Genomic DNA, 23,562 nt, shown 5'->3' on the forward strand with positions numbered 1-23,562 from the left:
TGGTTCAACGAGCCTTCTAAAATATTTTGGTCACATAAGGGAACTGTGAGAATGATGTTTCAGGGGAATGGTTGAGTGGCTGATCATTACATGCACAACCGGTTTTAAATTTCCCTTTCTTTGTTACTTTGTTTTCTTTTTGGTTATAGAACAGTTTCTCTGTATCATTTAAATAACCCTGTTACTGTTTTAAATGCTCAGACTTGATTTTGCCCGCTCACTACACTATGCCCCTAGTAGAATCAGTTGAGTCACAACTGATTGAGTCAAAAAATTGGCACTTCCCTTTCTGGTGTGGTGCCATACTTTGACTGTTTGACATCTAAATGCTGTTTCATTCATTGGAGATGTCGGAGGCCGGGGCTTAATGGTGGGTAGAGAACTGGTCTATGACAGGAATGAGAAGATACCTGCGAAGGCAGAAACTGCCAGTTTGTTTCAGAAACTCAGAGGTATCAAGATACTCTCCCAGCTCATACTATTAATTCTATAACAAGTCCTTAAATGAGGACTCGTGATGGATGAGCTGGTACACGTGGTGTACATCCACTTGTCATAACATGAATGGAGGGAGAATATTTGGTGTACAGCCTTGTGTACGGGGTACACTGTAAAATCCCTTGTGAGGGAGAATATATGTTTTCAACGGTTAAATCTTGTATGAACGGTTGACTTGCATGCTTAACTGTGCGTGTGTGGCTGTGTATAATTGATGAAATTGTTGTGCTCAGAGTTCACGTTACTTGGTTGGAATACATACTTTGATTATAATTGCATGCCTGCAGATTTCCTTGTCGATGCTTTGGACTACTCTATGTCGAAGTTGTGAGGGTCTAATAAACGAAGAGCCAAACTGATAATGTGCTTTGTAAAGAACTGTGAATAATGTGAAGTTATTTCCTAGCTTTTGTGCTCATTTAACATGAGAAATGGCAGCTTGATCCTCTTGTCGAAGGTGTCTAGCAATTATTGTATGGAATCAATCCATGTACGAGGAGCGAGGACCCATTTCTGCGCACCAAAATGGATTCCTTTAGTTCATTCCTAGAGGCCATAACAAGAGCGAAACAAGCTGTGCATGTTTGTTCCTTGTTAAGGATGAAAGTGTCGTATTTACTAAGCTGGAAGTACTTTTCAACACCCTCGAGTGCTCACAATGTTTGTTGATAAAAAGAAGGGTAAATCGCCAAAATGGTCCCTGAGTTTTGCAGAACCCATCACTTTGGTCTCTGAGATTCCAAATCGATAAAAGTGGTCCCTAAGATTGTCCACCATCCATCATTTTGGTCCTTCCATTAAAAACTCCGTTAAGTGTCTCGGATCTCTTGACCGGAAGTTTGGGCAATTTTCAAGGCTTCGTAACTCAATCGTTTCTAAATCAAATTTGACCCATAATATATCAAAATGAAGATAGGAAAGTGTAGAATAAGATTATACCCATTTCGAAGCCCAATGGTTGCCGGAGATGGCCGGCAAATAGCCTCAAAGTTGACTAGTCCGAGTGAAAACTTGAAAACTGGGCAAACTTTAAACGTTCATAACTTCTTCAATACTCAACGAAATCAAGTGATTCAAAATGAAAATCATACTTCTTGACGAGACAAAGAGAATGATATCTTTTTTTATGGCTAACTCGCCTTGGTTTGGCTGGAAAACGGCTTGAAAGTGTCTAACTCAAGACCAAGACAACCACTTTCAAGCCGTTTTTCAGCCAAACCACGGCGAGTTAGCCATCAAAAAAGGTACCATTCTCTTTTTCGCGTCGAGAAGTATGCTTTTTGTTTTTGAATCACTTGATTTTGTTGAGTATTGAAGAAGTTATGAACATTTAAAGTTTATCCAGTTTTCGGCGAGTTTTCAAGTTTTCACTTGGACCAGTCAACTTTGAGGCTATTTTCCGGCAATCTCCGGCAACCATTGGGCTTCAAAATAGGTATAATCTTATTATACATTTTCCAAACTTCATTTTGATATATTATGTGTCGAATTTGGTTAAGAAACGATTGAGTTATTAAGCTTTGAAAATTACCCAAACTTTGGGCCAAGAGCTCTGGGACACTTAACGAAGTTTTTAATGGAATGACCAAAATTATGGATGGTGGACAATCTCATGGACCACTTTTATTGATTTGGAATCTCAAGGACAAAAATGATGAGTTATGCAAATCTCAGGGACCATTTTGGCGATTTACCCTAAAAAGAATGGTATGGATATTATTAATATGGTTTATAGTGTTTGGTATAGTTATCGATACAGCTGGACTTGGATATGTTGTTTATATGATTACGATATTGTTAATATGGTTGATAGTGTTTGGTATAGTTATCGATACATGCTGGACTTGGATATGTTGTTTATATGATTACGATATTGTTAATATGTGATTAAAACTACGGAAATAGCAATCAATTGTTACGTCGTGGATTACTGAAGTTCCTCTACCGCCGAGCAAAATGGATCTTTCTCCCACCGATCAAAACTCGACGCCATTTAATCATCTCCGCAATTCAAATATTCAAGTTTACAAACAAGTTGGCAATCAATCTTGTTTCTTTTATTCAAACAAAAGATGAACCCTATCTTGAAAATTGATTAGTGTCGAAGTGAATTAAAGTACAAAATTCCAACGATGCAGTTTGCATTTGCAAATGACAGAAGATTTCGGGTTTCATGTCAACGAGCACATACCATTTTCTATTTCGGTACTCCCATGTCGAAATCCTTCTAAAACCGCTAATTTCCCAAAGAAAAAAAAAGGAAAGAAATTTTCGGTGTTGAAGTTAGAAAATTTAGAAATAGCTACAATTGCTATTTCATTCCCTCCACTTTGATCGTATACGCTCTTCTTCAAATAGGATCGATTCTTTGCCTTGACGCTATGAGTGCTTCCGGTCTTTGAGTATGAGTACTCCTATCCACTCTTAACCAGTCCTATTGAATCAGTTGCATATGAATACGGTCTTCTCGACTTTCCTTTTCCTCCTTGGCTTTGACTCTTTCGATCTCTAGTTTGCCACAACAGTCCACCATTCCACGGTCGGGAAGACTCACATAAGCATTTTAGCCTCCCCTGGCCATCATCGTGTGATTCACCAGAGCCAGAAATTGGATTTAGGACGTGCCATGTGGAATACAGGCCTGGAATTGAACCCAGTGTGGAGCAAAAAATAATCCAAAAAAATTATGAAGGTGACACATGGACTTTTGTGTGAGAAGCACAAAATTACCCTCAAAGCACACCGGGATTCCTAACTGACAATAATGGCTCAATCAAGGAAGAGTCAAGTGTTATTATTTTGCAGGTAAATTTTCGTCAAAGAAGAAGATGGCAGAAATTTGAATCCACAAATTGGTGCTTTCATTGAGAGTGATTCACATGCTTGAAGAAGACTCTCACGTTCAAAGTTTCTCATTTCTCGTTCGTTCGTAAATTTTTTCATACGTTCTTATTCCTAGAATTTTTTTTTATTGTTTGAATAGACGTAGGAGAAAAATACTACGGCGGCGAATTTGAAAACCACAACGAACGGAACTTCCTATGTTCAAAGATTCGAATCAAATGATGGAGGACGCGATGTAGCCCCCCACAACGATCCACAAGGCTCAATGCGATGACAAGAGGAGCAACTTTGCCACCACAGAGCATCAGGGGCCACCGTGACAGTGGGGAGTTGGCCAGCTCCATGGCAGCAAGCCCACGGTGAGGAAGGAGCAACGAGGTAGCCATAGGCCTAAACCCACGCCACTTCGTAGCAGCAGGCCCAAGCACTAAAGGCATCTTAAACCGTTGCCCCAGCAGTGCAGGCCCAAGCCTTGCATGCATCTACTCAGTGGACTACCCAAGTTATCCAAGCCTAAACAGATGCGGCACATGAAGCAGCCCAACACTTATTAGCCCAAGGCCAGCGTGCTCCAAAGTCGAGCCCAGGCCCAACGCCCACGCACACAAGGCAGTTCATGCATGTGGCCTAGCGCACTTAGCAACCTAAACCAATCCAAGATATGTTCAACGGTTCTGGCTTCAGATTTCTAGACTGACGATTGAATTGAGGTTATTTTCACCCCGTTTTTCTGCAGATTTGACATATCCCAACTTAAATCTCGCACCCATTACACTTCCACCACTTAAGGAGACATATACCGTCCATGCTCTTTTACCCCAAACGGTGAACAACACTTGTCTCGATAAGTCGTAGAATTGACGACCGCCTTTGCGCAGTAGATGACTTGGTAAATCAGCTTTTGCAGCGTACCGAGATACAACGTGCCCCAGATAAGGTGTCCCAAAGCAGGACAAGGGCATACGACAAACTTCTCCAAGTAACGTCCCAACAAGCAGCGCCATAAACCGAGCATTATGGCAGTGTACACTCATGATTGGGCCTCAGGATAGCCTAAACTCTTGTCTTAGCACGTAGAGGAGTGTGCATTCTTGATTAGGCCCATGAACGAGAATACATTCACGATTGGGGGCATACTCAGATAATCAACATGGGCAACCTTTCAAGCGAAGTGTTCATTCATAGCTAGGCCCGCAAGGAGTTGTAAACATGAAAATTCTATAACAAATGAAATGAGAACACATGTACAAAGTAGATTTGTATTAATGAATTTGTTGGTTAAATCTCTGTTTATGAATTTGTTGGTTACAATATCTGTTTACAACTTTCCTCTGATTCAGTCTTCAAATTTGATGTGGATGCGTAGGTTGTTGATCCAAAGTTTGTGATGACTTCATCTCAGACGAATGATTGAATGTTTGCTTCAAGTTTTGAGCTTGAAACAATGCTTGGATGGTCTTCACCTCAAAGATGTGACAAAGATGGTGTAGATGTGAGATTTCATTGATTCAATAGCCTTGATCTTGAATCGAACGTCGTTACAAGTTTTGAGCTTGCAACAAAGTCTTGAAAGAATCATCACAAGTGCTTGTTGATTCTTTAAGGGAGTGCTTCGGCTTTGGTTGAATGAAAGCTTCAACTTTGGTTATGAGTTCTTCGAAGAGAGTTTTGGCAGCGAATTAGTCTTTAAAGATTTGTGCAGAGGTTCTTCTGAATGTAGGATTTTCGGCCTTTCAATGTAGAAATTGTCGACCTTTATGCTTGTCTTGGGACCTTGTATTTATAGACTTCTCAAAGCTTGCCTTCGGATGGATTTGGCTTTGATTTCTATCTTGATTCATACTTGGGAGAATTTAGGCATGTTTTGTGTCTTAATTTCAGCCACCTTCCTTATATTGGCTAAAATTTATAAACCTTGTTGCCTATTTGTGAGCAATCTTCAATTCTTGCTTGTTTTGTGAAGATGCTTTAGCTTTGTTTTCGGTTTCGGGAGCAATTTGGGCCCCTAGCCAATTTTAAAGAGAGATTCCCCCTTTTGCCGAATTTTAGAAAGGTTTTGAGCTTCCTTTGCTTGATTTGTGCCAAATGTCATTGATGACTTGTCAATTTGTGATGAGTCATATGCCACGTGGAGCTTTGTGATGCATCATTTATATGCAATGAAATTTACATGTCTACAAATGCCCCCACCTCAAGACACGTTGTAAGCATGTGCTTGTCACATGTAGGAAACATGTTTTGAAGTCCTGCAATGCGACTGTTCTAACTGAAGGGTCGTCGAGACTTGATCTTGAATTAGTTTGCTTCTTTAAGGGCCGTAGAGACGTATTTCTTGAACGAAACATTTCTTCTAGGGCTGTAGAGGCTTGATCTTGAATTGAAATGATGAATTTCGCCAAGGGCCGTAGAGGCTTGATCTTGAAAGCAATGCAATATTTTCTTCAAGGGCCATAGAGACTTGATCTTGAAAGAAATGAAATTTTTCTTCAAGGGCCGTAGAGGCTTGATCTTGAAAGAAATGAATTTTTTTCCCCAAGGGCCGTAGAGGCTTGATCTTGAAAGAAATGAAATCATTTCCTTCAAGGGTCATAGAAGCTTGATCTCGAAAGAAATTTTGGAAATGGATAAATTGGTACATACTTATTGTAGTTATTGATTTTCCATAATTTTTGACAAAATACATTTGGTGTATTTTGAATTTTTTTTTCCTTGTGGTTGTAGGAAGAAAAAAAAAAAGAAAAGTTTTTCCTTCCTTAGATAGGAACCTCCTTCAATTTTGGCACTGATGGTGATTTCCTTCAAAGTGTTGGAAAGCTATTAGGAAAGCCTTTAACTCATCATTTTCCCACAGCTGTGCAGTTCTGATGGGAAAACAACTTCTGCGGGATTAACTTTGCAAACTGGAACATTTGGCTTTAGGGAAAATTATGAAATTTGGACATAACAATCATCAGCCTCTTAGCTTCCTTCTCCAATTGGCCTTGCATCAAACCTCCTTCAGAAAGTCCAATTATCACCAAAAACGTCCTGCTTGCGCAGATTGGCTAAAACTTGCCATTTTTTGCTTGGAATATGCTTCCTTGTTTGGTTGGAATGTGCTTCCTTGTTTTGATTTTCCTTTTGCTATTTGGTATGTACTCTCTCTTATAGTATTAGGAAGCAATTGACCCCTATTTGTAGGACAACTGGGTGTGTAGTTTTTCTCACAATTCTTCTTGCCGTGCACTACCATTATGCTTGTTGTTGTGGGATTTTTTTTGCTGCTACTGCCGTGCCCTGTTGTTGCTTAGAGCTTGTTGCATTGTGCCACCTTTTTACCATGTGGTGTTGTGCAAAAGATTGTAGTGGTGTTATGTTGTGTAGTGGCTTTTGGTCACAGTTTTCCCTCGGTGGTGACATTGCTGTGTAGTGTGAGAAACTGCTTGCGTAATCATTGCGGGGTTACGTAGTAGTGTAGTAGCGTGCTTTGAAGGACCGTCTTGTAGCTGCCATCTTTGTCGTGCTGTTCAAGCTTTGTAGCTGATTTCTTCTCGTCGTTGTGACTTTGCATCGTCATTTTCAATGCTCGCGAGGCTTGTCTCGCATGTCTTTTGCTTTAGTGAAGCAAAAAGAAAAATTTCTTGTTGCCCTACTCTTATGCTTATGTTGCATTGTTTATTTTGTTACATCCATGGTATTTTTCTAATGTTTTAAGAGCAATGCATCACTATTCTTGCGAAGGAAGGCGATTCACAAGATAGGGGAATGACATTGAAGCTTTATACGCTGTTGACTGGCCTTAAGGTGCTTGTTCTTCTTGTGAAAGACAACTCGATGCATATCAAGTCGTGGTCTTCTGAAGTGTCTTGGGAGGTGACAGATTTTGGTCGACCAACTATGAAAAAGGCGGCGTGTACATCGAGGATTCTTATCTTGAATTCTTCACACCATGTTCGTGACAATTCACCGGCTTCATTTGAGCTTCTTGGTGATCGCGTCCATAGCGGAGCTGTGACTTGGAATAGTACTTTATCAACTGCCGGAGAAGCCGTCTTTCTTGAGTTTTATTGGGAGTGGCTTAAAGATGTCTTAAGCCGATCTAAAGATGTACTTACCAACGTGGGCCTTTATCACGCTGTGTGCGCATCTTTGTTTAGTTATGATCGCCATCATTTCGTCATTCGTACGTTCTTTGAGCATTGGTGTTCAGCGACCAACACACTTCACACATCACAAGGGGAGATGTCGATTTCACCTTGGGATCTCCACAAGATAAGATGCTTGCCGATCCAAGGCAAGTTTTACGATGAGGTTGTTCCTAAAGTGGAGGAATTTTCTCATCGCAATAGCCAAGGATTGCCTGCGAGTTGCCGCTATTTGTTTTAGGCATATCATAAACTTTCCCAGGAGGCTCAGGGTAAGTTAAGAGTGAAGATTTCTTCATGGAACCAATTTTGGTATTGGGATGCCTTGAAGTATGAGAAGCCTTCGAAGAAAAGTGGCCACAACATTACCACTAAACCAAAGGGAGACTCAGACCCGTTAGGTGTCATTGGTTCAGCTAGGCGCCGTTTCCCTGCCGAGTTGAAAGCATTTGGGGATCTTGGCATAGTGTTAGAGCACGTGGAAGAATCTTACCTATCTGCTTTCTTAGCTTGTTGGCTTTGTAAGTTTGTTTTCCCCAAAGACAACGTTAACCTTATCCATCCCAGAGTATTATAATTGGCCAGCAAAATGGCTACGGGTGAATCTTTCAGCCTTGCTATTCCGGTTTTAGCCAATATTTATAATGGCTTGAGTATTGTTTCGAACTTAACGAGCAGTGAAGATCTCATCGCGGTACTTCCGTACCACTATGCGTATGGTTGGTTAGGTGTGTACTTTGGCACTCATTTTTCTTCTTCGACTTTAGACAAGTTGGGACCTTCTTCACCAACTTCGACCAAGCTGGGGCCTTTGATGACAAAGTTCTCTAGCGCGCTTTCTACAAAGAGCCTTGATGATTTGCAGGTGCATGCATTATTTAAAAGTTGTGAAAGTTTAAGAATGGATAACATGGCAAGGGTTGGCTCAGCGCGACGAGGCCTCGTAGATGATTCACACCTTTGTTTCTTAGACTTGTCTTTTATTACAAGTCTTCGCTTGGGGTATGTTTCTTTGCGACAAGGCCTTGCAAGCCATGTATATGCATTGGGAGTCTTGTACCCATTCACGCACAAATGCTTCTATCACCTTGCCAGCCAAGGATGAGTTCAAGAGTTATCCGGTGACTCGTGCCTATGTAGGTTGGTGGTCAAAGATACATCGTGAAGACTTGGGGATAGCAAGTGGCACCAATCATTCTCATTCACGCAATGATGCGCTGAGAGAGGGTTATTCTGTGGTTTCTACACAGCTGGCACCATTTAATTGTGCGATTGCATCTCATTTACAAGATGGACTTGCGACTTTAGCTCCTCAACGCATGTGTTTGTCTTCTCATCGTTCAGATGCTTTTGAAGAGGCGGGTGATGAGGTTAACTTGCATGAAGATGAACTTGTTTTGCGGCAGCATTAACAAGTTTTGAACAAGCGACCGCTTGAAGGTGGTTTGGATGACAGTGACGTTAATTTCCATCATAAGAAGAAGAAAGTGTTTAAGCCTTATCAATTTGATGGCTATGTGTGACTTGAGAAAGATGTATGTACTTCTTTCTTTCTAGTGATTTCTTCTATCTTTTTATTGGTTTAGCTTTTTGTTTCTAACACATTTCTTTGTCTTCTTTAGGTTGGGCCCTCTTGTTCTTTTGACTTCACAAACATGGGCGTTCATTCCTTTATAGAGATGCTATTTGGAGATAATCTACCTACAGATGAGAAGATTAGGGGTTTGCTCGGTGTATAACTTGTTCCAAATCCGCCAAGTTGCCCTAATTTACCGTGTGTAGGTGAACGTATGCAAGAGCATGTCGTGAGTCCAACACCTTTGCTGGCTAGTTCTGAGATCTCTCTTACGGGCAGCTTATCCATTGTATCAACCTTCGCGTAACTATGGACATCAAGAGCCACATTGAGAAAAGGATTGCGAAATGCCCATTAGACGACCTTACGTTGTTCAAGGAGGACTTGTCGAAGCTTGTTTCTGCGATTGACAACCTTAACGTTGATTCCTCGCTCTTCAGAGTCAAGATTGCCGAACTTATGGCCACCTCAACTGAGTATTCTTCCTTGCATGCCATTTCCTCGAAGAAGTTAAGTCCGGAGGTTAGAGCTCAACAAGTTGCGGTAATAGACTTATCAATTACCTAAGTTCGATCTTCCCAGCAAGCTGCTGCAAAAGGTTATCCAGCCACATGGACTTATTTGGCTTCCATCCAAGCACGTCTAGAAGTGTTGGCGCGTGAGCGAGAACAGTTGGAAACTGAAGCGTCACTACTTCAAGGTATTCTCTTGGAGTAGGAAGCTACATTTTCTCAAGCATCAAGATGAGGTTTTATGCCTAGAGCAAGAGAAAGGTGCAGCCATGGAAGTGCCTACCTTGTCTTTCACTAATGTAGAGACTTTGAAGACTTTTAAAGGCTTGCTTGAAGATCGTTGCCATAGTTATAGGGATATAGCTTTCAAGTAGTGTCTTCCATTTTTGTACTTGAAGCCTTCTTTGTTTTTGTTCTTTTTGTAATAAGGCGTTGTAGCCAAATTCTTCCCTTAAAGAAATAAAGTATTCACATTCTTGAATTTTCTCTTTATTTTTCAAAGTGTTTGAATTTTTGTTGATGATGTGACTGTACTTGAAGTTTTGAAGTTTCAAGTTGCCTACGTACCCTTGACTAAGGAGGGATCAAGTCATGATGTAGTTCAAATGAGTGATGGATTGTTTTTTTTTATTTTTTTTTATTTTTTATGTTTTTGATGGTGATTTTACCGTACACAGTTAATACTCTTGTGGGCTAGGAGTATTGAGTGTTGCCTTTTAAGCTCGTACGAACAAGGAGCATTGTGCCATATGCAGTTTAGGCTCATGCAGGAGCATTGTGTGTTTGGTTCAGAGATAATAATGCTCCAAGAATCTATCGTTGATGAGGCCGATCTTTAAGCCGTCTTCCACCATGATTAAGTAGGTGCCATTGGTGTAGACCTCTTGTATTACGTAAGGTCCATCCCACTTTGACGTGAACTTGCTTTTTTATTTTGTGAGTTGTGATGATGGGCCTTTATAATGCCAAGACAAGATCTCCAGTTTGGAAAGACCTTAGGTAGACCTCCTTGTTGAATGCCTTGGATAACCATGCTTGGTAGCATTCCAAGTGTTGTTAAGCGTCGAGCCTTCTTTCGTCAAGTGCTTCCAACTCTTGAAGTCGTAACTTTGCATTTTCCCCTTCAGTCAAGCCTTATTGTATAGCCATCCTTTCGAGCGACAAAACAGCTTCCACACTATACACGAGAGAATAAGGCGTAGCTTGGGTAAGAGTCCTATGTGTCATCCTATATGCCCAAAGTGTTTCGCTTATTCTTTCATGCCAGTCTCTCTTTGTTCAGTTGATTACCTTCTTCAAGAGGTTACACAATGTTTTGTTGAATGCTTCCGCGAGATCATTAACTGGAGCATGATACATGAAAGACTTGTGCTGCTTGAACTTGTATTTCTCGTAGAGCTCGTCCATCAGTCGGTTGGAGAACTGTTTTCTGTTGTCAGTGATGATGTAGCGAGGCACACCATATTGATGGATGATATGCTCTTTGATGAAACGGATGATAGTTTCCTTCTTGACCTCCCTTAGAGGTACGATTTTAGCCCACTTGGAGAAGTAGTTTGTTGCGGCTAGGATGTAGTCTTCTCCTACAGATAACTTTGGTGTGATTGGTCCCACGACGTCCAATCCCTAAGCATTAAATGGCCATGAAACAATTGTAGGGTGTAATGGTTCAGGCAGTTGATGTATGAAATTGGCGTGGAATTGGCAGGCTTGGCAGCTTTTGGCGTATTCCAGGCAATCTTTCACCATGTTTGGCCAGTAGCAGCCCATTTTTTTGAGCTGGAAGTGTAGCTTTAGTCCAAACTGATGCACTTTGCATACGCCTAAGTGTGCTTCTTCCATGGCTTGATTGGCTTCTTCCTCACCTAGGCATCTTAGAAGTACTTCTTTAAAAGAGCATAGGTAAAGTGTTTCTTTGTAGTAGAGGAAACGAGGTGCTCGTCGACGTATTTCAAAGCGGTGTCTAGGATAGTCCAGAAGCTTTCCATGCTCCAAGTAGTTGATCAGTGGCTGTCTCCACTCTTTAGTGGACTGGAAGTATTGAGATGACGTTTATATCATTTAGTAGCATTTCAATGACAAGTAGGATCAACCATCTTTGGAAAACCAGCACGTCCGCAACTTCATCTTCTCCTAGCACCATACTTAAAGCTAGGTTAGCGAAAGCATCTACCATTTGATTTTCTTTTCTAGGCACATGTTCTAGTGTCACAGCCTCAAACTTTTGTAGCAGTTAAGTTACTATTCAAAAGTATGTGACGAGATCATCTTTCCTCACTTCATATTCAGTCAAGAGTTGATTGATTATGAGCTTGGAGTCGCCATACACTTCTAGCATTGTGATTTCCATGTTGATCGCCATTTAAAGTTCAATAATCAGTGTTTGGTACTCAGCGACGTTAGAGCACAACTCGCTTAATTAGAAGGAATAGGGTAGTACTTGTCTTTGTGGTGACATGAATACTACTCTTGTCCTTACTCTATTTGTTCATGCGGATCTGTCGAAGAACATTGTCTACATAGGGAAGATGTCATTGTAGAACACCTCATCATCAAGCAAGTCATCAGAGATTTTCCAATCAGTTGGGATTGGATGATTAGCAAGGAAGTTCGATAGGGCTTGTCCCTTTACGGCTTTAGCTGAGATGTAGATGATCTCGTGTTGGTTAAGAAGCAACGCCCATTTAGCTAGTTGCCTTGTCAGAACCTGCTTCGACATAATGTACTTAACTGGGTCGGCTTTAGCAACTAAGTGGATGGTGTAAGCATGCATGTAGTGTCTGAGCCTTTGGACGGCAAAGACTAGGGCAAGGCACATCTTCTTAATTGTTACGTAGTTGAGTTCGACACCAATGAGAGTTCTACTTAGGTAGTAGAGTGCTCTTTCCTTTTGGTTTTCATTTTCTTGTGCCAAGAGTGCTCCAATGGAACCTTCTTGTGCATCAATGTATAAGATAAGTGGCTTTCCAAGCACGGGTGCTCCTAAGACATATGGGTTTGCTAGGTACCATTTTATGCTCTCGAAGGCATTGCAGCATGTGTCATCCCATATGAATGGAACGTTTTTCTTCATGAGTCGACTAAAGGGTTGATAACATCCAGTAAGGTTGGAGATGAAGCGTCTAATGAAGGCAAGTAATCTTTGTAGTCTTTTCAACTCGTGTAGGTTCTTTGGCTCAGGTATGCTTTGAATGGCCTTAATCTTTGATTGGTCCACTTCAATTCCATGGTGCTTGACAATGAAGCTGAGGAACTTCCCATAGGTGATGCCAAATGCACACTTCAACGAGTTCATCTTGAGGTTGTAATGTTGTAGTTTGTCGAACACTGTTCACAAATCCTTCAAGTGATCAGATCTCTTCTTGGTCTTGACAACTACATCGTCTACATAACATTCTACATTTTTGTGTAGCATGTCATTGAAGATCTTTTGCATTGAACATTGATATGTAGCCCCAATGTTTTTCAAGCTAAAGGGCATTACCTTGTAGCAGTAGATACCTTTTGGAGTGCGGAAGGCTGTTAGTTGCTCGTCTTTGGGAGCCATGCTGATTTGATTATACCTAGAGGAGCTGTCCATGAATGATAGCACCTCGTGGCCAATGGTCGTGTACGTCATGATTTCGATGATTGGCAAGGGAAAGTCATCCTTCACGCAAGCATCATTGAGGTTTCAGAAGTCTACGCAAACACGTATTTGTCTAGATTTCTTAAGGACAATGACGATGTTGGAGATCCACTAAGGGTATTGCACTTCTCTAATGGATCCTACTTCGATTAGCTTGTCAATCTCGACCTCAATTTATAGGATGAGCTCGGATCGATAGCGTCTTTTAGTTTGCTTTATCAATCGCGTTCCAGGCTTGACTGCAAGATGGTGCATGGCAATGGTAGGGTCAAGGCCGGGCATTTCTTTGTAAGTCCAAGCAAAGACATCTTTGTATGCTAAGAGAAATTGGTAGTACTCCTCGATCTCGTCTATACTTAGTAGCACACTTATGAAGATAGGATTCAGTTCCTCGTTTGTGCCTAAGTTGAGCTCATTGAGATCATCAACCGTGGCTTGGCCCTGAAGGGAAATCTATGAGATTCATGTATGGGATTTCATAATGACTATCATGCATATACAAATCAAATTTAATATACGAAAGCAGCGGAAGCATTTATAACATATTATCAAAGCTATAGTCATGCAAATCCCCTTCAAGGTTCATAGGTTTATATATAATGCATCAAATAAAAAATTAGAGAAAAGAACAAAGTGAAGGTTTAGTCTTATACCTCTTGATCTAGAACAATACTCTCAATCACATCATTAGGGTATGGATATATTATGTCAAACCCCTAATGTGATTATTCCTTCTTATATGATTCAATTGAGTCGTATAGGAACGCTTTCCTTTATTACGCTCGATACTTCGGCCGAAGATTCCCGAATCATATCTTAGAGTATTCTTCCTCTCTTATCGAGGATTAGAGATTCCTTGTTGCACATAAACTTGCCTTCATGACTAAGTGGCTTAACCCCAACTATGCCATTGACATTCTGATAGAGTGACTTTTGACATAATCAAAGATCAAGTACTTAACCACAAGACAACGACGATGCCTCAGGTCAAAGGACTACTTACATTATTCCAACCATTAGAGTTACTTGCTTGACATGTGAGTAGACCTCCATGCAAGTACTCTCGTTCGATTGTGTTCAGTGAACTCATTCCCTTAATGAGCACCTACATACTTGTCTTAGTGTCACAACACAAATGGGATGAGACTTTCCATCCTTCCAATTGAAGCGGACACAGTATGTACCGGTTTACGCATTGTCAATATCCCTCCGACAATCCAATGACCAGGAACCTTTTTGGACATTTGGTTATGTGAAGAAGGTCTCTGTAGTCTAACATCATTAGATTACTTCTTCAATCGATCCATTGTCCATGGATACACTATTTAGGACATATATCGTTTATTGAGATAGTCCTAATTAGTATCTTTGCCATTTGATGTATAAGAGTCATCCATACATCGATTCAATTGTCCTGAAAGGTTTCTTCCAAAGATTGACTTTCAGGGCATATTTCCAACAGGCCACAATCCTCGAGTTGTGGTGGCGTAACATCAACGTCCTCCTCGGGGATTTCGTCTTATTTGTGTTCTTGGATTGTGATATGGAAGACATCTTAGACCTCATCTTCAGTGCCATCCCTTTGGGCTTGTTGACGTGAAGATTGGCCAATGTAAACTATGGTGCACTTCTTTACCTTCAGTTGTCCTTTTGTATCGACTTCCAAGGTGGCTTGGCGCTTCATCCTTGAAGAAATCGAGCTTCGAACGTCATCTTTTTTTGCTAGACCGTCGAGCTTTTCTTTCTCGGGCTTCATCATTTTCTTTCTGGAAAACTTCTTGGTTTATTCAAGTCTTTCCAAGGCCAACCATCACGAAAGAAAGCTAGCCGTGTTGCTTTGTTACTTAGGTTTTGACAACCTTTTAAAGCCTTGGGATGTGGGCATGTTAAGCTTTTTGAAGATAGAGGTTCAGTCTTGACCACCAATGTGATCAAGTGTCGAAATTCTAGGTTTTGAACAATTTAGTCTATTGAAGACTGATGTTCGAGGGGCGGGTTTAGGCTCATCTTGACTTTGTTGAACACTCACGTTGATGTGTTGAGCGCTAGTATTTTTTTCTTTTCTTGAAATCTTCACGAGTGTATTTGGTGTGAAGCCAAGTCCAGCTTTGTTGTTGTCAACTCTATAACCATGCTCCTTCAACTTCTTTTGAGTCTCAGTAAGGTCAGGTTCTTTTTCGTTGATGGCGTTTAATACCTTATTTCCAAGATTTGAAGAGGAGGTGAAATCGTACCCAGCCTTTGACATGAGTTTGTAGGCGTTTGGGTTGAAAGCTTCTTCGATCGTCTTGGTTGGAAGAGAGCTTGGTTCTGCCCCTTTTGGCAGGGGTTTTACGAAACCTTGTGGTGGTTTTGAAACCTTAGCATCACCTAGCTATGTCAGAGGTAAAACTACATTTGTTTTGAGCAGCTTTACATCGTCCTTGTGCAGCTATGTGCCGGCTTTGCTTGTTCCAGTTTCGAATAGGGATTGACTATTCTTTCTTTTTGACATTGGGATGTATCAGAAGACAGGTGTGTTTGATCCTTTTAAGGGCGTCACACTCCCTTTGACTGTTATGAGCTTGGCAGGCTCATCATCGTTTTTGCTTGGAGATGGCACAGCTTCCCATTCTTGCTTCTTAGGCATGGCTTGTCACTCTTTCTTTTTGGGTGTGGCTTTGCCAGTGGATTTGATCTCTTTTGGAAGAGCTTCAGGCACCATTTCTTCATCTATGTAGAACTTGGTGTCCGCAAAATGTGATTCAGCTTCGGTGAATGGCTTGTTGTTAAAGGAAATATTTGTGAAAACTAGTTCATTTGAGCAACATCTATGCATGCTATTTACAATTAAAATGTGGAATCATGCTTGTATGCACTCAAAAACAAAACTTTACCCATGAAATTCAAGGCTTAATAGTTGTAGTGAACCAAGACTCAACTCAAAACAAAGTGAGTTGAGAAACTTTACACCTTTGAAGAACCTCTTTGCTTAGCAAAGGTTAATCACCCATGTGAGGGCCTTCTTCCATTGTCCCCTTGCTCCTTGGCTCCATCGATTTGGATGGAGGAACTTTGCTTCTTGGCTCCATGTCTTCTTGGATATGGATGGAAGAATTGGGTTCTCCAGAAGTCACCAAAGTTGGAGGCCTCTAAGTTTTGACACCAAGGATGGTTGAGGAAGAAGATGAGTAACCATGGAAAAATTAGATGCTAGTAAATTTTCCCATGGTGGTCGGCTGTTCTAGAGAGAAAAGAGAGAGAGTTATTCTTTTTTCTTCCCTTAGAAAACCCTAATGATGAAAAGGTTATAAAGTCCTTTATATAGTCCCTTCAATTAAGTGGCTAAAAGAACCACAAACCCTTTCCTTCTCTATATGGCCGGCCTTCTTAAGGCTATGGGCTATTTGGGCCCTTTTGGGTCTTTAGTCAATAAGTTGTCATACAATTTATGTTAATGGGCTTAACATTCAAATCCTATTGGGCTTTGAGCCCAAAACTAACCCGAGGTCTATAACGAACTTATTCATTTGATTAATTAACATATTAATTAATCCTAGCCATAAATAATCAAACCATTTAATTATCCTTACTCATCTTTGTTAAATCCTTTAAACATTACCATACACGGTGTGCGATCCATTAGGTTCCTTTTAGCGACGCAGTGGGCGATTAAACTCTTCAAATCGATTGTGAACTGAAACTTACTTTCAATTCTCCCTTTAGCGATTATACACCTTTAGGGCTTCCACAAACCATGAGTGACACCTAGACGATATGTCATGGCTACCTAAGCTAATCAGAAGAGGTGGAGAACCTATTCAGTTTGGGATTACAATGCAATACGGTCTTTCTCTAATACAATACTCTTGACCACATTGTTTGGTTTGATAGTTTATTCATGTCTACTATCCAATGTGATTCTCTTACTTATATGACTACCTTCAATGTGATTTGGAACGACTTTCTAAATCTTATTCATACGCTGGCTAGAGATTCTTAATCATATCATAGAGTATTCTCCCCTAAACAGTTTGAAGGTTAGAGATCCCTTGTTGTGCATTTACTTACCTCCATGGCTAAGTGGCTTAACCCCAACTATGTCATGGACACCCTTTGACGAAGTGACTTTGATATAGTAAAAAATCAAGGACCTAACCACAAGACAACTATGATGCCTCAGGTCAAAGGACTACTTTGCATTATCCTAACCATGAGTTCTCATGTGACATGAGTATGCGAACTCCTCATTGATCATGTTCAGTGGACTCATTTTCTATTGAGCACCTACATGCTTGTCTTGGTGTCAGTCACACCAATAACTCGAGACCAATCACTCTTTCTAAGAGAAGACATATCACTTACTGATCTTAACAGACTATCAATACCCAATTGGCAATCCTATGATCAGGAACTTTTAGGATATGTATACGAAAGAGAATGGTCTCATGAATCTAACTTCTTTAGATCACATTCTCCCAATTACATATTCCTTGGACTTATCGTTTAAGCATATAACATTTATATGAGATGGCTTAAAACAATAATCTTTGCCATTTATATTAAACTAGATTAGTTTAACATGTGAACTGTCTGTAAAGTATCATTATATGATTGGTTTTTGGACACATTCTATCAAACTGATCAACAATTTTTTAGACCAACAAATGAACAAGCAGGAGTAGATTACATAGAAGAAAGTATAATGAAACCACCTAGAAAAAATAGGATTCCATATTTGAGAGGGTTAGAACAAATTAATATAGCAGGTAATATATTAAACTTAGATAAAGTAGATCCACAAGATTGAGAGAGAACAATTGAGAGATGGGAAAAAGGTTGCGTACATGCAGCACTAATGTTAGATTTTAGTAATTCACAAAATATGTTAGATTATTTTGAGCATACTTTAGATGGTTTAGTTTTTTACTATTTCCAGTCATGGAAAGTTCAAAATTTAGAACAGCATCAGGTAGCTAAAACGCATTTTAATATTGATGGTTTTGTCCTCCTTGGTTGAAACCTTGGATTAGGAGGTGGCTTCGGGATAGTTCATCCACCTTGATGCCGATTGTGGTCATTATTCACTTTGGCATGATGTTTATGGCTGATCCGCCATCCACAAGCATACGGTTGATTTTGTTTTCTCTCACGTACCCAGAGACAAAGAGATGACGGTTGTAAGGTTTTGACCTTAGCAGCAAGTCTTCGTCAGTGAAGTTAATTACGTCATGGGCGGCACAGTATGTGGCCGAAGCTTCAAGCCTTCCCCTTTGCTTTCTTGCACCTCGTGGTCGTCGGGAGTTGCCAAGATTGCTACTAATGCTTTTCACATCTCCTTTGGCAATCGCAACACCCTAAAGTGTATCGACAGGCTTTCTTTGGGCATGATGGTCTTCTCTTCCTCGATGATGAAAGCTTTGCCTTTTGAAAGCTCTATCTATCTCTAATTCAACCATGTGATAGGCAACGGTAGTGCACTGTTAGAAGAAATCGTTCGAGAAGTACTCGTGCAAGGAGACGGGAATGTGTGGCTCTTCTTCCATAGGTTCCCCAGCATACCTTGTCTTAGTAGCTTTTACGTCTATTTTGGGCTTCCTATTGTCGCGGCAGTGGTGCTTTCTCCCTTGTTCCACCTTCGGTCGTGTGACTCGTGGTTTTGGATTCCTTGTCTTTTTGTAGGTCACCAGTGTCCACCCTTTTTCATCGTCAGTAGGTGCATTTTGATCATTTACCCATAATGATGGTTGTGCAGAAAGTGCCATGCAGCTTGGGCATGGACAGGAGTAGGCATGCGTCACTTGGAAAGGCACGGGATTAAAGGATCCAAACACAATCGTAGTAGTGTGATTTACGGCTGTGTCTTCAAGGTCAAGTTCAATTTTCCTTTGTTGTGCTCGCTTTATGATGAGCTCCTTGAGGACGAAACACTTGCCAACTAGATGACTCATGATATAATGGTATTTGCATTCAGGCAGCTCAATTATTTTCTTCTCCAACAGGTCGTCTAGCATTGCGGCCACGTTAGAGTCAAGAAAAAGGTACGTCTTCTGTTCCCTCAAGGTGTTTTTGTACCCATCTTGGGTGCAAGAAGGCTAACTTCTTTTCATCTCCTTCAGTTTGTTCTTGGAAGAGATCTTGACAGGGGCAAAGAAGGTCTTTATGAAAGTGGTGGGCTTCTTCCCAGTCTTGTCCACCTTTGGGGTGAACACTTTATCCTTGTTGAAGTCGGTGATTGGCTTCTTCTTCCCATGATTGGCAATACTTAGGTCCATGTTGTGGGAACGAGATGCCAATTCCTCAAATGTTCTTAGTTTTATGCCTTGGAGGATATAATGTAACCCTCATTGCATGCCTTGAACACACATCTCAATGGCGGAGGTTTTAAAAAGTTGATCTTTGTAATCCAGACTTAATGAACGCCACCTATTGATGTAGTTGACGACAGGTTCATCCTTCCACTGTTTTGTACTCGTCAGCTCTAACATGCTTACGGTGCGGCGAATGTTGTAGAAGCGGTTGAGGAATTCCTTTTCAAGCTGACCTCAATTGTTGACGGACTTGGGCTCAAGGTCAGTATACCAGTCGAAGGCGTTACCTTTTAGCAAGCACACGAATTGCTTGACAAGGTAGTCTCCCTTCATCCCAGCGTTGTTGCAAGTTTCAATGAAATGGGCAATATGTTGTTTAAGATTGCCCTTTCCCTTGAATTGCATGAATTTGGGTGGCTGATAACCCCTTGGCATCCTCAAGGCGTCAATCTTCTTGGAGCAAGGCTTTGAATACAATACGGAATCATGTGAGTTTCCTTCATACTGCACCTTGATAGTGCTAATGATCATCTCATGCAGCTGCTGGATAGAAAGATATCCCATGAACGTCGTTGCTTGGTCTAGCTTCTCCTCAACTTTTTCTATTTGAGGCTCCTCATCCTCTTCGGTTTCCTTATTTTGTAGATCAACCTTTAGGTTATGGTCAGCTTTTTCGTCATGCTACGCCTCCAGACGGTTGATGAATGTAGCAATCTGCAAGTTCTTTTCCTTCACGATCCTTGTCGGCCTTACGATTGCTTCGATCATTTGTGCCAGTTGCTCTTCGATTGAAGTCCCACTAATAGTCATGACTTGTATGGCTACGGGATACGAGCTGCTTCTTGAGTCGGCATTGGAAGTCAACGACTCGAAGTATTGCCTCGGGCTTTCTTCCCTTAGTGCCCTTAATGAGGCCAGGGTGATCACAGGCTCGTGCCTCAGGTGCTCTTGGTCATTCAACAGAGTTGATGTAGGGGTGGAAGGCACGGCAGAGAGAGCTTTTGCCTTGCTTGCGGTAATGATATTCTTATTCTTCGTGTTGGTTGTAGGAACTGCTTGATCCTTTCTTGATGGCATATGTGTTTCTTGCGGATTTGAAGATAGATATGAGAGACAGAGAAGTCCAATTGGGCATGCCAAATTTGTAAACACGAAAATTCTATAATGAATGAAATGAAAACCTGTGTACACAGTACATTTGTATTGATGAATATGTAGGTTACAATCTCTGTTTACAACTTTCCTCTGATTCAGTCTTCAAATTTGATGTAGATGAATAGGTTGTTGATTTTGGATGAACGATTGAATGATTGCTTCAAGTTTTGAACTTGAAACAATGCTTGGATGGTTTTCACCTCAAAGTTGCGGCAAAGATGGTGTAGATGTGAGATTTTGATTAAACGATTGCTTCAAGTTTTAAGCTTGCAACAAAGTCTTGAAAGAATCGGCATAAGTGCTTGTTCATTCTTCAAGGGAGTGCTTCGACTTTGGTCGAAAGAAAGCTTTGGCTTCGATTATGAGTTCTTCAAAAAGAGCTTTGGCAACATATTAGTCTTCAAAGATTTGTGTAGAGGTTCTTCTGAATGTAGGATTTTCGGCCTTTCAATGTAAAAATTGTTGACCTTTATGCTTGTCTTGGGACCTTGTATTTATAACTTCTCAAAGCTTGCCTTTGGATGGATTTGGCTTTGATTTGTGTCTTGATTCGTCCATTGGAGAATTTAGGCATGTTTTGTGTCTTAATTTCAGCCACCTACCTCATATTGGTCGAAATTTATAGACCTTGTTGCCTATTTTTTAGCAATCTTCAATTCTTGCTTGTTTTGTGAAGATGCTCTAGCTTTCTTTTCAGTTTTGGGAGAAATTTGGGCCCCTCGCCAATTTTAAGGAGAGATTCCCCCTTTTGCCAAATTTTAGAAAGGTTTTTAGCGTCCTTTGCTTGATTTGTGCCACATGTTATTGATGACTTATCCATTTGTGATGAGTTATATGCCACATGGAGCTTTGTGATGCATCACTTGTATGTAACGAAATTTACATGTCTACAGAAGCATCCTCCACCTCACATCAAAGTAAACAGCATGATGGACGGAGAGACGTAGTGACTCAATCCGGCTCAAGTTCAACCGGCAACCTATGAGTAATCCGCTCGCCTGCTAGGAACGTACCACATGCACCGTAATCGCGGCATAGACGAGCTGAGCATATAAAGACCAGCCTAGACTAGCAGGTAATGACTGAGGGCAGTCAAAAGCTTCGCTACCGCAGCAAAGGCAAATTTAGAAAGAAGTAAAGAAGCTTTTGACAAAATGATTGTGCAACTTCCAGCGTAACAAAGTTACTGACGAGGCGCTCCGACAAAACATGACCAACATAATCAGGTCACTTTTCACGCATGAGATCGAGCAGGCAAAGCCTTAACGGAATTTAAACATGCCACATTTCACATCTTTTAAAGGAGATAAAGACCCGAAGAGGCACCTAAAGCACTACCGCAGCGTAATGATCGTTTATCGGAACAGCGACGCTCTCATGTGCAAGATATTTACCACCACTTTACAAGGCAAGGTGCAAGATTGGTTCCACACCCTGCCGCCACAATCCATCTAGGGTTTTAATGAGCTTTCTTTGATTTTCACCAAGGAATACTCATGCTATCTTTCGATCAGTAAAAGCCCGACCACTTATTTAACATTAAGAACCCAAAAGAGTCACTCTGCGATTATGTGAAGCGGTTCAAAGAAGAGAAAGTGAAGATAGTCGGATGCAACGACTCCATACCTAGTGCAGCCTTCCAAAAGGACTTCTAGCAGACCACCCTCTATTTAGAAAATTGATCATGGGAGAAGATTGATAGGAGCATATTTATGCGACTGGGTTAGCTTGTTCTCATGCATTTATGTTGTTATTCCTTAGTTGTTTTAGTGTTTAAAGTCATTTTCGTGCAATTTCAGGTTCTAAGGACAAAGTACGCAATAAGTTACATTTTGGTGCATTTTGGAGTAGTTTTGGGCTTGGAATGGATAGCACATGCATGGAGCAAAGTGGTTGGACGAAATTAAAGATCTAAAGAAGCTAGGAATGTGCCAAGGAGAGGAAGAAAATAAATAGAGGACCAAGGAAGACAAGGAAACCATCAAGAAAGAGGAAAGACTAGTCAAACTTGCCTTATCTTGTCTTTACCTTTTCTAATCTAAATTACCAAAGATTCAATCACACGAAGGGTTTCTAAATACTTTGGGACATTTCATTACATATTCTACAAGTCCTAAACCTGCCTTAAAAGTCCAAGCCATATCATCCTTCACCATTTCTCTTCCTTGTCGTGCAAGGGAGCCATCCCTTTCCTATTTTCTGCCATAAATCGCTCCAATTTCCACCCATGTCGTGCATCATCACCCTTGTCCCCTTCATTATTTCAGATTTCATGCATCATTACATTGAATCATTGCACTCAATTGCTACACCGTTCCTTGTTCCCTCCATCATTTCAGATTCATGCATCATTACATTGAATCATTGCACTCAATTGCTACACCATTCCTTGTTCCCTCCATCATTTCAGATTTCATGCATCATTGCACTCAATTGCTACACCACTCCATGTTCCCCTCCATTGCCATGCACTTCCTCTATAAAAGGAAGTGTGTGTAACATAAATTGAGTTCAGTTTTTGCTTGATCATTCATCCCCATTTCAATACAACCTTCATCCAAACACATCCATTCATCTTTACATCCATTCCTTCATATATACAAACCTTCACACACTCACCAACACCTTGTGCCGTAGCAAAGGAAGGGAAGGAAAGTGCTTGGACGTGCTTGCTGTCTAACTTGGATTGTTGGAGCATTTAGGTGTTTTCTATCTTTTGTTTCTAATGTTTAAATTCATTTCCTTTCGTTTTGTTGTAAATATGAGTGGCTAAACCCCACTTGGCTAGGGGTGATTTCAAAGACATGATTATGTGTGCAATATAATTTGATAAATTCCAATTATGAACTCTTGAATCGTGAATGCAATTAGCTTAACTATTTGATTGATAACTTATTTGTATTTGTTAATTAAGGGTCGACACTTAATTGGCATG

The 23,562-nt window shown here is 40.8% G+C and overlaps 1 pseudogene; it reads left to right on the plus strand.

The window, feature by feature from the left end:
* LOC126606448 (uncharacterized) overlaps positions 1-8,878 on the plus strand; it is a 59,248-nt pseudogene extending 50,370 nt beyond the window's left edge.
* Positions 8,879-23,562: the final 14,684 nt, after the last annotated feature.

This window comes from Malus sylvestris, chromosome 1, assembly GCF_916048215.2.
Source record: "Malus sylvestris chromosome 1, drMalSylv7.2, whole genome shotgun sequence".
Taxonomy (NCBI): Eukaryota; Viridiplantae; Streptophyta; class Magnoliopsida; order Rosales; family Rosaceae; genus Malus; species Malus sylvestris.